This window comes from Panthera onca, chromosome A1, assembly GCF_046562875.1.
Source record: "Panthera onca isolate mPanOnc1 chromosome A1, mPanOnc1 haplotype 2, whole genome shotgun sequence".
Classification (NCBI taxonomy): Eukaryota; Metazoa; Chordata; class Mammalia; order Carnivora; family Felidae; genus Panthera; species Panthera onca.
The window spans coordinates 215,277,177-215,294,058 of record NC_138339.1 but is presented as its reverse complement, the minus strand read 5'-3'; the positions used below and the strand labels follow the sequence as shown (position 1 = coordinate 215,294,058).

Genomic DNA, 16,882 nt, shown 5'->3' with positions numbered 1-16,882 from the left:
GCTAGGTTTGCTGTTTTTCTTTGCATCAATGTTAGAGTTTGCTTTTTTCACCTTTTTCCTTCGGTTGCATTTTTTGAATGTATAAAGCATTCACGTGGTTCAAAATAAAATCTTACAAAGGTTAAACTCCCTCCCCATTCCCTGCACTCTGGTCCCACTCCCTTCTGAGCCATAAGCACTTTCCTCAGGTTCTAGTTTATTCTTCCATTGTCCCCAAAGTAAAGAAATATACAATTGTATATAAGTATATTTGCTAGTTATCGATTGCTGTATAACTAAGCTTACCAGCTTAAAATAACAAACATGTCTTAGCTCCCAGTTTCTGTGGGTCAAAAATCCAGAGGGGCCCCGGAAGCACCTGTAGCTCCAGGCCTCCCAAGAATGCAAACAAAGTGGCACTTGGGGCTGCAGGCGCATCAAGGCTTCACTTGGGGAGAACCGGCTTCCAAGTGCGCTCAGCCTGGCCGTTGGCAGGTCTTAGAAGATCCTCTTTCAAGCTCACTCACATGACTGTTGGCAGGGCTCTTGTCCTCACTGGCCACCGGCCAGTGTATTAGTTTCCTCACGGCTGCCATAACAGATTACCACAAACTGGATGGCTTTTAAAAACAAGAATTGAGGGGCGCCCGCGTGGCTCGGCTGGTTAAGTGTCTGACTTCACCTCAGGTCACAATCTCATGGTTCGTGAGTTCAAGCCCCACGGCGGGCTCTGTGCTGGCAGATCAAAGCCTGCTTCTCTCTCTCTCTCTCTCTCTCTCTCTCTCTCTGCCCTGCCCCACTCACTCGATCCCTCTCAAAATAAATAAATAAACTTAAAAAAATAAAAATAAGAATTCTTTCTGTCTTCTGAAGGCTAGAAGTCTAGACTCGTGATGTCGGCAGGGCCATGTTCTCTCTGGAGTCTCTACAGGAGAATCCCTCCTCGTCTCTCTCCTAGTGTTGCGCGATTGGCCGGCCACCCCCAGCATTCCTTGGCTTGCAGCTGCATAGCTTCAAGTTCTGCGTCTGCCTTTACGTGGTGTTCTTCCCTCAGTATGTGTGTCTCTGTGGTCAAATCTCCTTCTTATAATGATGTGACTCATAGGAGCAGGGCCCAGAGGCCTCTTTTGTCCCTCATTACTACAGTTCTTCATTGTATGGATGGACTCAGGGCATTTACTCAACTTCCTGAGTGTGATAGGCCAGGTCCTAAGACGGGCTCCAAGATTCTTGGTCATCGGCGTACGCACACCTTCTCTCAGCCATTCAATCAAACACTCATGTAGGTATGGCTGTGAAAGGACTTTACATATGTCTTAAAGTCCCAAACCAGTCGATCCTATGATAGAGAGATTGTCCTAATCACACAGGCCTTTTAAAAGCAGGGTTTCCTCTCGCTGGTCTCAGAAGGGAAGTCAGAGTTGCAAATCACAGGAGGGATTTGACGCACCGGGGTAAAGATGAAGAGCTGCGTGGCAAAGAATGCGGGTAGCCTTAAGGAGCTGACAGTGGCTCCCGGCTGACACCCAGCAAGGACCTGCCACCGTAAGAAACTAAGTTCTGCCAACAATAGGGATGAGCTCAGAGGTAGATTCATCTTCTGACTGAGCCCTGCGATACCCTGAGCAGAGAACCCAGACACCATGTTAGACTTCTGGTCGACAGAGCTACGAGCTAATAAATAGGTGTTGCTTTCAGCTAAATTTGCAGTAATGTATTAGGCGGCGATAGAAGACTAATACACGTGACATGCAGGTTGTTTGCAACACTTAGCTATGGCAAATAATAGCATAATGAATACGCTTTTGCATAGATTGTTTTTATTGGAGGAGGGGTAGCTTCAGGGTAAACTCCTGGAAGAATCGCTGGGTCAAAGAGTAAACACAGATGGACGGAACCTGCACGTATTGCTGCAAAGAGCCGTGGCAGGAGTCTTTACATTCATCGGTTCCTTCGGGCCAAAGAGGCATCCTTTCCATTTACAGGTGAAGGAACGAGGTTCCCAGAGGTGATGGCCTCTGCCGGGGTCCAGAGCTACCTGTCTCTCATTCCCTTCTCTCGTTTCTCCAGTGCGCCCGGCTTGAGCTGACGCAATCTCTTCTTTACTCTCCAACTTGAATTCTAAAAGTGAATCCTTGGAGTTTTGTGCACACACTGTTTCGCTATTGATACAGTTTGGACATGCTTGGCCGGATCCCAAGAATCCTGCCATAAAAACAAATGCAATCCCCAGCCTGCGGGGGGGGAAATCATTGCAACGCTACCCTTTTATGGCAGGGAAAGAAATACAGGACTTCCTACCCCTTCAGGCTACCCTACATCCCCGCTCTCATCTCACCAAGTCCAGCCCTTTCCAGACTCAAAACTGTATGGCATCTGAACAAAAAGGTACTGGATTTGCCCCTTTCCTATCCATCCTTCAGACTCCAAATTCCTCTATTACTCTATGCCCCGCCAGCCTCTGCTAATTTACATATAATTCTTAGCAACACACACATATAATATCTAGTAATTTGTATTTAGTATTTCGTAATACACAATTCCCAACCTTTCAAGTATGAGGATCCCTTTGTAAGGTAAACTAAATTTTGAAAAACTCTGGAGTCCCTAAAACATGGATAGGAGGATTTTTAGCATCCATCAAGAAAATGCATGCTGAACCTAAGGATACAAGAATCTTGGATTATTATCAAAGGGTCTTGATCCACAGGTTGGAAACCACTGTTCTGGGGAACAGTAACTTGGTTACATCATCATAATCAGGTTAGAAACACGTGTCAAGGGGCACCTGGGTGGCTCGGTCGGTTAAGCCTCCAACTTCGGCTCAGGTCATGATCTCACAGTTCGTCGTGGGTCTGAGCCCTATTCTGCCTTATTTTAAATACCTCCTGGAGGAGGAGGAGGAGGAGGTTGTATCTGAGACATCTGGTCATCTTCCCGTCCCCTTGGCAAAGAGGAGCAGTAGTGAGCCATAGCTACTCCCAACAAGAACACTGGATAGGCAAGTGTTCCCAGCTGGAATACTGGGAATGAGCCAGTGAAATTATCATTATATCCTATGCCATGGTTCTCAACCAGATTCTACCATCCCAGAGGACATTTGACCATGTCTGAAGACATTTTTAGTTTTCACAACTCCACGGTTCCTACTGGCATCTATTGGGTAGGGATCAGGGATGCTGCCAAACATCCTCCAATGCCCAGGGAAGGCCTCGCACAACGAAGAATTATCAAAATGGCAATAGTGTGGAGGTTTGAGAGATTGTTTTATAGGAATGTTGCTTTGGGCATATGTTTTTCTCAGTTACAGGTGCTTTTCTGAGAACACATCTTGTGTGTAGGCCAGGGAGTGTTTATATGAGACACCTGCAGCTCCTCAAACATGCCGGTGCTCCCTTTCACTTCTGGGACCTTCTATGAGCTAAACTCTTTCTCTTGCTAATGCCTCACATTGGAGGTCATCTCCAAGATGTGTCTCCTAATCCCTCCTTCATCCAAGAGGCTACCGTGGTAGACAGAACAGGGACCTCCAAAGAAGCCTATGTTCTAATCCCTGGAATCTGTGAATGTGTTAGGGTACAGGGCAGAGGGGAATTAGATTGCAGGTGGAATTAAGGTTGCTTACGTGCTGACTTTTAGGTGGGGGGGTTATCTTGGACTATCCGGTGGGCCCAATGTAATCCTTGGGGTCCCTATCAGTGGAAAAAGGAGGCAGAAAAGTCAGAGGAGATAGGACTATGGAGACAGGTCAGAGTGATCTGATGTAAGAACTCCTCCGTCACTGTTGGCTTTGAAGATGGAAGAAGCCATAAGCCAAGGAATTCGGGCAGCCTCTAGAAGCCGGGGACGTCAAGGAAACTAATTCTCCCCTAGAGCCTCCAAAAAGGAGCACAGCTCTGACAATGCCTTATTTTGGCGTAGTGAGTCCCATTTCAGACTTCTGACCTCCAGAACGACGAGATAATAAAATGCATGCCACCTCATGCTACTGAGTTTGTGGTCATTTGCTATGGCAGCAATAGGACGCTAATGCACTCTCCCTGACTCCCTGGCTGCCCCATCCCCCTGCCACGCTAACTGGGTCTGCACAGAAGTTGCTCTCACACAAGCCTCCTGTCCTCCCCTCAAAGCCCGGATCTCAGGCCGGGCCATGCCTGGGTCTGTGGGGCATGCTCCTGGCAACCTCACCTTCACTTCAGCCGGTCTCCCTGTAAACACTCAGGAATGGGTTGAGTTTTTCGCCTCTGCACTTATTTGCACCCGGCAAGACGAAGGCAGCACAGTCAGGCAGGAGGGGAAACGAAAAAGTACAAGCCCCTCCGTGAAAACGGCTGAAAGGGCTCCTCCTGGCTAACTCCTCTCCCTCCACGGACGGAAGGACGGACGTTCGGCCTGAGGATCTGACATCTTGCCAGTGAGAACTTAAAAAGTTGTATATCTTCCTTATAATTCTCAGTGTCCTTGAAAGTAAAATCCACGTCATACTTTTAAGACGGTTTCTGTAGTTTTTAAAGGGAATGGATGAAATAATGAACATGGTGCCCTGCATGTAATAAACTTTGCTATTGCCACTGTCATTGTCATCGCCATGATCGTCGCTGTTCTGATCATCTCAGGTTATACACAAAAGGTTCTGTACCCTTAGGTAAAACCAGTATTGCTAGAATGTTAAAAGTCAAAAAGTCAAACCTCTAATAGTTCCTAGTGGCTTTGTTCTCAGTGCTTTCAATGAACTTTTATTGAGTAACACGGTTTCAAAAAAAAACAATAGGAACACAGGGCACCTGTCTGGCTCAGTGGAAGAGCATGTGACTCTCGATCTGAATCATGGGTTGGAGCCCCACGTTGGGTGTAGAGATCACTAAAATAAATAGATAAATAAAATACAATAGGAACAGAAACCAAAATGACTACTTAGTTGCTATGCTGGCTAGTTATATCCATGGCACATCGAGAAAACTAAGCATTTCAACATGTAAAAAAAAAAAAAAAAAAAAAATCAAGCTGAGCCTTAATTGGAATTGCCTGCATTTTTTAAAAAAAATTTTTTTTTTTTTTTAATTTTTTTTTCAACGTTTTTAATTTATTTTTGGGACAGAGAGAGACAGAGCATGAACGGGGGAGGGGCAGAGAGAGAGGGAGACACAGAATCGGAAACAGGCTCCAGGCTCCGAGCCATCAGCCCAGAGCCCGACGCGGGGCTCGAACTCACGGACCGTGAGATCGTGACCTGGCTGAAGTCGGACGCTTAACCGACTGCGCCACCCAGGCGCCCCAAAAATTTTTAATGTTTGTTTATTTTTTTTTAGAGAGAGGAGAAAGAGAGTGTGGGGGAGAGGCAGAGAGAAAGGGAGATACTAAATCCGAAGCAGGCTCCAGGCTCTGAGCTGTCAGCACAGAGCCAGACGCGGGGCTCAAACTCACAAACCGTGAGATCATGACCTAAGCCAAAGTGGGACGCTTAACCCACTAAGGCACCCTGGCACCCCTGCATTTAAAAAAATTTTTTTTTCTTAACATTTTAATTTATTTTGAGAGACAGAAGTGGGGGAGGGGCAGAGAAAGAGGGAGACACAGAATCCAAAGCAGGCTCTGAGCTGTCAGCCCGGAGCCTGACACGGGGCTTAGATTCACAGATCGTGAGTGAGATCGTTACCTGAGCTGAAGTCGGACACTTAACCGACTGAGCCACCCAGGTGCCCCTCCTCTGCGTTTTTTTTTTTTTTTTTTTAGTCAATCATTTGACTAAATATTTTTACCTCTAATTTTCTGGATTGCCTTCATGTCTTACTACCTAAGAAAACTATCAGACTTAAGTTTATCAGAAGCAAAATAAAAAAGGCAAATTATAATCTCCACCAGATGGAATAATGGCTTTTTCCATGAAAAAGAATTTGGGACAAGTGATCTGGGACACCTCGTGCTGAGAGGCACAAATATAAAAGGAACTAAACAGGTGGCTTCTGTGAGATAATTTTAGCCAGAGGACTCTGCAGCATGCTTCTTAGGAGTGTAAGGGAGGTCAGTGCCCTGGCCTGTGGCTCTAGAAATGCCCTAGAATGTTCAAGTATATTCACAAAATAACCGAGGACAGCAAAGGCAGGACTGACACTGTTTTCACGGTTTGAAAGCCGAAAAGTTATACAACCATATGACGGCTGCGTTCTCAGTTCTCAGAACTTGCCCTCCATGCAGACTGTCATGCTCGAGTTTGCCTCTGGTAGAGTGTACGTGAGCCTTGCAGAAGGGCTCTGAACACTCCCAGGACATTATCCTCCCGGTAACATTTGAAGGGTCAGGGTGGCAGGTGAGGCCTGCAGCTGGCAACCTCCAAATCCGAGCGGTTCAGACGGGACCATAGCCATTTATGTCCGTGGCTTTGAAACTTGTTAAACTATAGCCCACATTAGGAAACACATTTTACTTCATGACCCAGAACACACACACGCGCGCGCACACACACACACACACACACACACACACACACACACATTCCAAGAGAAAATGCTTCCTAGGACCACGGTGCACCCTGATGCTTACCATTCTGTTCTCTCTTTTGTTGTTCACACTCTTCATAGCCCACTAAACTGAAGAACATCAGTTTAAAACCTCCTGTGTTAAAAATCAAGGAAAGCACACTCCTTCCAAGCTATTCTGTAACTGGGGGGAACTACCCGGCTCTCCCTTTTACCCTTGTAGAGTTAGAGAAGGTGGTGGTCAAGAGAGAGGCAGTCACAGCTGAACCGCAGGCAACGAACGCCCTCAGAGTCCCTGGTCTTATAAGAGGGCAACGGGGCCTTGCCTCCTTTGCGGGCCTCTTGTGAGGATCCAGTGAGCCAATGCTGTGACAGGTGCCAAGGAAGCATAAAGGGCTTGGCAATAAAACTTGTTGTTGAGGTTGGATAGTGGCCTGGCCCTCTGATATTCATCCTGAGGCCTTAATTCAGAAAATTCCTCTCCCCTGTGAGTGAATCGAAGGAGAGATTCTATTTTCACATCAGGACCAAGCCACCCATGGCCTTGTACCTGACTCAGTTTGGCCATCCTTTGTTTTCTTGTGTGTGAATTTAACTGCTCTCTAAGCCACCCTAAAATGATTGAACAATAAGTCCTCAGCCAACAAGCAGCTTCTCGCTGTGTCGTCTGCAGCTGGGGGGTGTTTGAGAGAGGGCAAGCAGGTTTCTGAGAACCAGGAGACCTGCCTCGTAACATCCGGTCAGGAAGGGATCTTTTTTCTTTTTTTTTTTTTTAATTTTCTTTAATGTTTATTCATTTTTGAAAGACGGGGACAGAGCACAAGCAAGGGTGGGGCGGAGAGAAAGGGGGACACAGAATCGGAAGGAGGCTCCAGGCTCTGAGTGGTCAGCACAGAGCCCGACGCGGGGCTCGAACTCACGGACCGGACCGCGAGATCGTGACCTGAGCCGAAGTCAGACGCTCAACCGACTGAGCCACCCAGGCGCCCCAAGGGATCTTTTTCTTATGCGAAGTCTCTAAAGAAGGGTAGGTCTGGAAATATACAGCTCCTGGGGTCAGTCTTTCCTTCCAACATGGAGGACCAGGTCATTCCCGACATTCACACACGCTCGTTCAAGAACATATCGTTTGGGTCTGGGCAGGGGTGATGGTTCCACAGCATTGTGAATGCACTAAATGCATTCTACAATGTCAGTGCCCTCATGTACTAAATACAACTTCAAATGACTGATTCAGTATTATGTGAATTTCACCTCAATTCCTAAAAAATGAAAAAATAAACGTATAAGAACACATACCACCAAAGCAACGAAGATGTAGGCATTTTTGGTTTTGTTTTCGTTTCTTTCTAGTTTTCTGGCCTTCTGGATAGTCAAAGCAGAAAACTTTTAGGGCTTTAACTTTGAGCACATGAAGACAGAAAGGGAGATAACTCTTGATAAAGAGGGAAACAGCTGCAATCCCCACAAAATGGCCAGCGTGACACAGCTCGGCAGATAGCCTAGAACTGGGGTTCCAGGACTGGCCACTGTTTCACTACCTCCTCTGTCGCCTCAGGGAGACCTCACCCACTCGCCCCTTCTGAGTGTGTTCCAGTGTGACCAAAGGTTGTAGTACATGATTCTGGAAGCCCTTGCTAGGCCAGCCAGAGGCCGGGGGCGGCTGGGAGCTAGCACCCTGCCCCACAGGGGCACCTCTAGGGGACAGTGAAGGCTGTCCAATAGACGCTTTCTCAGGACATTTGATGTAAGACACAAGGAGAAAGTCTTCTGGTAAAGGCAGGAGCAGTAGGTTTAGAAACAAAAGATCTGAGTCACGGTGGAGGGCAGGGTCGGGGGGGGGGGGGGTGGCGCCTGGGTGGCTCAGTCGGTTAAGCGTCCAACTCTTGGGTTTCAGCTCCGGTCGTGATCTCACAGTTGGTGAGTTCAAGCCCACATCAGGCTCTGCACTTACAGTGTGGAGCCTGCTTGGGATTCTCTCTCTTCCTCAGCCTCTCTCTCAAAATAAGTAAATAAACTTAAAATATATATATATATATATATATATATATATATATATATAAAACTCTGAGTCACGGGATCCACAAGTGCCTGATTCTGAAGAGACACCTACCAGGTACTGCAGTGACTGTCACCAGGGCTACAATTGAAGAAATGGAGCAAGGTCTGCAATCAGGACCGTCTCACATGGCCTGACCACAAAGGTCGGTCCATGCTGCCTGAGACAACGGCCCGTCTCCTTTCGTTCCCTCTGCAGCCTTATAATTAGACCTCCTAGAAACGGAAGACCCAGAGCGGATGTCTGTATCCTAAACCCAGAAGAATCTAATTTACATAAAAGTGCCACAAAAGGAAGCAGTCGAATGGATTCCGACCACTCCTTGGTTCCCCGAAGGAGAGTGGGCAGTTACTCCCTTGTTATCGGTAGGATGGCTTATTCCCGATGTTCTGCTTTGCTGCCTCCGCCACAGAAGCCGAGAAAGCCAAATACTTCCTGCCCAGCCACTCTGCGGCTAAACACGACCATGTGACAAGTTCAGGCTAAAGAGACAAAGGTGGAACTCTTGGGGGGCATGAGGGGCAATGTCTGGGGAAGCTTTCACTTTTTTTTTTTAAGTTTATTTATTTTAAGAGAGAATGCATGCAAGCAGGAGAGAGAGAGTGAGAGAGACGGAATCCCAAGCAGGACCCACACTCATCGCAGAGCCAGCCCCACATAGGGCTCGATCCCACGACCGTGAGATCATGACCTGAGCGGAAATCAAGAGTCAGACCCTCAACCAACTGAGCCATAGGAAGATTTTACTTCTATGTAAAAGGGCCGGGCCCAGGAGGAGAGGTCACTGGTCTTGTCCCTTCCCATTCTCATACCTATAATACGGACATAGCACCTCAAGCTGTGATAGCCATCTTACAATCACAAAGTGACAAGCATGATTTAAAAAAATACAAAAAACACATATTAAGAAGGGCAGGACCAAAGGATAAGGAGAGTCAGGGTCCTTGTGGCATTGTCAGGCAGCTAAGCCAAGGCCAGCAGCTTCCTGCCTTCAGACTTCTTGCTCCATGAAAAAAAATATCACTTTAACTGAGTCTTGTTACTTGCAGTTTTCCTAACTCATAACACGGTTCACGTAAAACTAACAACAAAATATGTCTTACAGATGTGTAATTTCCTTAAGTAAACTTCCTCACAAATCTCACAGTACGCATTCCACAGTAGAATCCTATCATTCCAACTACTTCTCATAAAGTCTCCAGTTTAAAAAAAAAATCACTTTGGGTTCTTTGTTAAAGAGAGAAACTCAGGGGGCCCAACCTCCGCACAGGGTCGGTGGCCAGGATCTGCAGTGGCGCCCGAAAGAAAATGATTCCGGAGTGTGGCTCCCCTCACATAGACACTGCTGCTGACCATAGTTTCACGCAGTAAGAATGTGAAACCCTGAATTATATCCACAATTATGCACTCTTTATCACTGCTTCTGCGAAAGAGCTATTATAGAATGCAATGCAGCCCTGCATGTAAAACGATTAGGGGATGGTTCTTAGAGAAACACGTAGCCGTGCGCATACTAAACATCTTCCTGAAGCGCTTGACAAAGTCATGAGCTCAGGAAAACATACTTAGCTAATCCACATAACACGAGCTCTAGATCAGACACTCCACAAATACCGGTTAACTAGCAAATTCCTTGGCAGAAGGGAGAACAAGTACCAGCCATATTTCAACCCCGTGCTTACGTTAGAACCGATAACAATGTCTGTCGGGTTCCTTTTATCACCACCATCCTTCTCCACAGGTCAAGGCCAGTGCTTACTTGATGGCTTGAGTCACATGAACATGCATTTTTCTTAGGGTGGCTAAATGCCCAGCCTGTACTACTGACACCACAGAAGGGTTTTGAATCGACAGGGTCTCTATATGACCACCAGCCCTGTCCTTAATTTGGATTTTCCAGCAGCCTGGGAAAAATTCTGCAGCCTGAGCTCCAAGGACCCGCGTTACCACCATCACCTTTTCACCTACTTACCTAAAAAGGGATAACTAGACTTTGTCTGGGGCATATTGATCTATTCAAGAGAATGCCCTCCACGCTTTGACACAGTGTCGCTCTCAAATTAAGAAAAAAAAGTCCTACATAAACAAACAGGATGACCCTTTCCCCAAATACATTTCCTTTAATCAGAATTGACAGAAAAACAAAAACTAAGGGTAATGTGACAAATTGGTCTGCATGTGGTATTCATTGTCCTCTTTCTATTTATGCCATAAAGAAAAAAAAATCTTGATGGGATGGCCAGATGGTTTTTCCAATAGTGAATATATCAGACACATGTGATGTGAGTGCTTAACAAATGTTAGGTCATTTTTTTTAGTTGAGGTGTAATCGACATGCAATGTCACACTAGTTTCAGGCGTAAAACATAATAATTCTGCATATGTATGCATTGTGAAATACTCACCACGGTAAGTCTAATTACCGTCTGTCACCCTACAGAGTTACAAAAATTTTTTTAATGTTAGGTAAATCAAAATCAGTGAAGACAATCTGGAAATTTACAAGGCTAGGCTGAAAATTATTTCCCGTCCTTCATTTTCGGTGAGAATGACATGATGAATGCCTCCAAGTTTGCACCTCATTACTCGCTCTCAAACGCTAACAACTCTTCACCTTAAAATGGACCATCACAGCTAACTCTCCAGCAAGAACAGGAGGGAGGGGAGGTGCCTAACCGTGGTGTTTCCATAGCCAGCCACGGGAAGGGTGTAAAGTGATTCTCCTATGCAGGACAATGGAATTTCCCACGGCTAATTTTGTCTGACTGTAGCTTACAAATTTAACTTCCTTTGAAAATGCTTTTTCACTTCATTTTCTCGTCCAGGAAACTAGAGTTGAATTCCCAGCCACTAGTGTGTATCCTGAGTCTGAGGTCTTGTTTCCTTTTGTGTTTGGTAGAGAATGAAACAGAACAAGAGAAAATATGCCCAGAAAAAACCCCGATAAAACCTGTGGAGCGTGGTAAGTCAAATGGAAACACCCACATTTGACCGTGAATCCTACACGCAGCTGTGGAAAATACATATCCTATTGCCTCACTCTGTTCATTTGTGTATTTGTGCATTCATGCAATTAACAATCACCGATCAAGTGCCATGCTGCGTGCAAGGGGGAAAAGTGTCTTCACCTTTAGAGAGTTATGGTCTGATGGAAGAGGGGGGAAAAGAGAACCCAACAATTTCATAATAGTCTGAACAGACTTCTGGAAGGCTTCCTGGGGGACATGATACTTGAGCCGACCAAGTCTCGAAGCAAGAATGTAGGTTCTCCGTTGAAGAGCTAAATTAAGACAGCGATAGAGGGAGTGAGAAGAGTAGAGTCAAGAGAGACAAATGAGGTAGAATTCAGAGAACCTGACTGATCGGCCACGGGAGTGGAGGAGAAGCGGTTGAGGCAAACACCTGGGGCCCTGGCTTGTACCAAAAGTTGCCTGGTGTGCCACTCACAGTGCAGAGACTGGGGGAAACGGGACAGGTTCGAAATAAAGGTGGTAACTCGGAGGCATACTGGTTTAAAGTGTCTGAGGGACTTTGCGTGAAAGTGTCCAAGCATCAGTTTGCTGGAAACAAATGTAGAATTAGTGAAGTTACACAAGGAGTAGACGAGTCCACAGATCTGGCTGAGGGCTCCCGGGGCAGGGGGAGGAGTGGAGGGTGAGGACCCACCTCAGGAGATACCAGCTTGGAGGAGGACCCAGAGAGCCAGCGAGGGGGTGGCGGCCAACATGTCACTTGCCAAAGGAGGAAATGAGATAAACTTGGGGGTGGGGGTGGGATACTACCTTTTCTTCCGTGAAAGAAGTGAAGGACCAAGGGAGGGTAAGGGCATGATACGAAGAGGAAGAAAAAGGCAAAGTATGGTGTCAGAGACACACGGAAGTTGAGATCACCTTGAACAGTCCGTGGTACGCACTAGCCTAGGAGTTGAACGACATCACATTTGCACAGAAGGCAAGAAGCGTGGTACAGGTCTGGGCCGGCGCTGTCACTAACAAGCAGGGTGATCTTGTGTACTTGACCATCTTTTAGCCAACTGGGTAGCCCCGAAGTTTCCATTGAAGATGGGCTCCCTTAACACAAATGGTGCTGGGCCCTCTCTCTGGTCCCTTCTCCAAGGCTCCTCATAAGCCCCAGGAGAGGAATCATACCAGCTGTGGTGGTGGGTTCAACGACCCTATTCATAGGCTGTCCCCCACCCCCACCCCCCACCGAATGCTGGAACTCCTGGCATCCTGGTTAGAACAGGAAGTGCCAGCTGAGCAGGGCCCCCGCCACCCTCAATCAGAAGCCAGGCCGGGGGGGCGCCTGGGTGGCTCAGTCGGTTAAGCGTCCGACTTCAGCTCAGGTCACGATCTCACGGTCTGTGAGTCCGTGAGTTCGAGCCCCGCGTCGGGCTCTGGGCTGATGGCTCAGAGCCTGGAGCCTGCTTCCGATTCTGTGTCTCCCTCTCTCTCTGACCCTCCCCCGTTCATGCTCTGTCTCTCTCTGTCTCAAAAATAAATAAACGTTAAAAAAAAAAAAAAAAAAGAAGCCAGGCCGCTCTGGAGGCTGACATGGGTCTGCAGAGCTCAGAGGGACCGGGTTCCAGTCAAGGCACATCAGTGCCCACACTCCTCTCAGCTTTTCGTAACTGTGTCCCGAGCTCACCCCAGACCTTTATCCCCCAAGTCATGCCAGGTTCCAGCACAACGGGGACCTTTCCGACCGGAAAGTGAAAGTGACCGCATTTTGGAGAGCTCAGAGCTGCTCTATCAAAAATTAAACCTCTTAACCATTTCCTTTCATGTCCACTATGGAAGGGAGTCGGGTCCAGCTGATCGCTTTGGAAGAAATAATTCAAATGACGTACTCACGACCCCATTAATCTATCCTGGGCTTTAGTGCCTCTGTTCACACCGTCATTTCGTCTTTCCTCTCCTGAGTTAGAATTGAAAGCCAGGTCCTCTAGGAAGCCTGACCAAGTGGCTTGTTCACAGCTACAACCCAGTGGCTAGGACCATGGACCTTATGAGCGAATGACTCTGACTTCATAAAAGGTTCTGCTGATGCTATGACTTCAGTAATTAATAGCATCAACGATCAACCTATCTTGATATTTCTCTTGTATTATGTGGCTTTTCATAGACTTATAGCTTGTCTCCCAAATCAACTATTAATAGCATGTCTTTATGCTTTTCATTAGCATCAGTGTGCAGAGTATTTTGTAAGTAATAGCTACTCAGTAGTAGTTTGAGAATCTAGACTTTTGCCACAGGGCTTTCTTCCCCTCGTTCCCTCTGGACTCATCCTTACTCTCCACCTGTTTATCCTCTGACTTTAAATACTTTCCTCCAGTACAATTTGTCCTCTCCAGAAAAACCTGGAACAGTTGAGAGAAAACAGCAAGATTCACAGAGGGCAATTAAGTGGAATTAAGGTCCCTGGGAAAACACTGTGGATGGCTGAAGAAAACATGCTGAGAATAATTCTTCCAAAGCAAAGAATTCCTGAGGCCAAATAACTACTTTGTACTATGAACTGAATCATGAGGCTCTATTAACTGGGAGGTGACCTTGACATAGGACATAGTTGGAGCCGGCAAAGGCAGTCAGATGCAAGAGCTACCACGGAATTCATCTAACCAAGCTACTCTTTTAAAGATTTCCAGGCAATTACCAGAAACCAAAGTAAGAGCACGCAGTGTTAAAGGCTGGAGACCAAGAATACAAACACTACCCCAAGTAAAACATTACCTGGAGGAGGATTTTATAGGGCAGCTTTGACTGACAGCATTTACCACCCTCTATTTTTATGTGTGACCTCTGTTAGATACTTCAGGATTAACCTGAGTAAGGGTCTTGGTCAGTTTGGACTGCTATCACAAAATACCATACAGCGGGTAGCTTACAACAGAAATTCATTTCTTACAGTTCTGAAGGCTAGAAGTCCAAGGTCAGGGTGCTGTCAAAGCCATCATCTTGCTGAGTCTTCATAGGGCAAGATAGCTCTGTGGGGTCCCGCTTACAAGGGCAGTAATCCCATTCGTGATGCCTCCACCTTCGCGCCCTAAGCCCCACCTTCTGATACCGTCCCACTGGAGACTAGGATTTCAACCTATGAGATGGCGGGGGGCGGGGGGGGGGGGGGATACAAGCATCCGGCCCATGACAGTAAAGGTTGATTTTTCTGGCTAGTGAACTAAATTTAGGTCTGACTGTCAAGAATTCGGTTAACTGGGACAGCTGGGTGGCTCAGTTGGTTGGGCGTCCAACTCTTGATTTCAGCTCAGGTCAGGATCTCACAGTTCATGAGTTTGAGCCCTCACAGTTCATGAGGCCGCTGGCACAGAGCCTTCTTGGGATTCTCTGTCTCCCTCTCTCTCTGCCCTTCCTGCACTCTCTCTCTCTCTCAAAGATAAATAAACTTAAAAAAAAAAATGGGGCGCCTGGGTGGCTCAGTCGGTCAAGCGTCCGACTTCGGCTCAGGTCATGATTTCGCGGTCTGTGAGTTCGAGCCCCACGTTGGGCTCTGTGCTGACAGCTCAGAGCCTGGAGCCCGTTTCAGATTCTGTGTCTCCCTCTCTCTCTGACCCTCCCCTGTTCATGCTCTGTCTCTCCCTGTCTCAAAAATAAAAATAAAACATTTAAAAAAAATTTTTAAAAAAGAACACAGATTCTTATTTAAAAAAAGACTTCTGTTAACTGATAGGATATGGTGATTCACATGGTTGTTAATTATGAAAATTATACACAGTTTTAAAATTTATTTCAGCCATTGACTTTTGGGTTCATGGCATATAAAATAATGTCCGTGCGTGATGTGTGTTACATACGTAGTTTTGTTCCATCCTTGTAACAATCCATGGGAGGTAGGAATTAGTACCCTCGTTTTCTGGACAGGAAAATGGAGACTCAGGAGTTTATCAAGCACCCTGAGGATCATTTAATTCCCTGTAGAGCTTTGCTCTTGGGGAGAGAATGCTCTGAGCAGTGAATCCGAGTTTCCCATCTCCTCCATACTTTTCACTGAACACACGTGAAGAGGTGTTCTGAATTTTGACATCTCAGACTCCTTTAAGTTTGTTTTCAAGCCTTACAAAGCAGGAAGCGATGACCTCACCTAAGGCCTCTGCTCCACCCTCCACCCCGACTTTTCTTCAAAGGCCTGTTAGAACTGTACAAATGAACAGTGAAGCTGGAGGGTGCTCCTATCAGCAGGAGCGCAGAGCGGTGGTCTCCCCGGGCTGGCAGATGGCACCTGTCACTCCCACCCCGTTTCCCAGATGATGCGGGATAATGAAATTCTGATAAGCAGCCTGGCGCGAAACTGAACAAGGAAGGACATCCTTCAGTCATGCCAGACCGGTGCCTCTTTCACATCTCTCTCTCCTTCCTATCCTTAACTACTGCCCACGGCCCCTATCTCTCACCCTCCCCTCAGTCTTGCTCCTTTACGTCGTGCAGGTCAGACCTGCACCCTGTCCTCCCCTCCATCGCCGGGTCCTGGTGCATCTTCTTCCTCAGCCTCCCCTGCACACGTCCGTTGTGTGCCCTCCCCCACGTGCTCCAGCAGGTCACCGTCATCTGCCCACACTGCTGTAACAGGCACCCACCGGCCCCTGCCTCTGCGCCTGCCCCGAGGACCTCATCTGCCCTCTGTCTACCAGTCAGAAGTGCTTTCAGAACAGAAAGCCTGCCCATCTCCCTGCCTTTTGTGGCTCCCTGCTGCCTTCAGGACACAATCCAAATGCCTGGGCATGGCACCCAAGGGTCTTCCTGAACCGGCTCTTAGCTTCAGGCTCTCTTCTTTCATGCCATGGCATGCTGAGCGTCGGCTCTGGTAAAGGACGAGAGGTTTGCCCCACGTGCAGTACTTACGCTTCCCAGACTTTGTGCTCGGTGCTCCCTCTGTTTTGTTCTGCTACCCACTTGTGGTAGATTGCTTGCAAAAGACTGTCCCAATGATTCCCCTCTCGACACCCAGGTCCCTCGCAAGACGCCCGCGCAGCTCCTGTTCTCAAGAGATGGCATCTGGGGTGCCTGGCTGGCGCAGTCAGTGGAGTGTGGGACTCAATCTGAAGGTCATGAATTTGAGCCGCACGTCGCACAGAGAGATCACTTGAAATAAAGAGAGGGAGGGAGGGAGAGAGATGGCATCCGTTTTCCACACCCACCGAAGCTGAACTGGCCTGTGACTTGCTTTGCCCGTTAGAATGTTTTGGAAGTCCGCTGCGTGGGCTCTGAGTCCGGGCCTCAAGAGGCCTCCAGCTTTTGTTCACTCTGTCGGATCCTTACCCAACCACCGTGCGAACCTGAACTGCATTTTTGGTTGTACGTGAAATGCCATCACCTGAGGCTCGGGGTGTGATTTCCTAAGCAGCCTCTGAGGT

General features: G+C 47.3%; 1 protein-coding gene across 1 annotated transcript in view; it reads right to left on the bottom strand.

The window, feature by feature from the left end:
- The window catches only part of SLC25A30 (solute carrier family 25 member 30), a 39,733-nt gene extending 25,209 nt beyond the window's left edge, over positions 1-14,524 (bottom strand). Inside the window, exon 1 of the mRNA XM_060637151.3 lies at positions 14,422-14,524. The gene's annotated coding sequence lies outside the window, so the exon portion shown is untranslated. The remainder of the gene's footprint in view (positions 1-14,421) is intronic.
- Between the last annotated feature and the right edge of the window lie 2,358 nt (positions 14,525-16,882).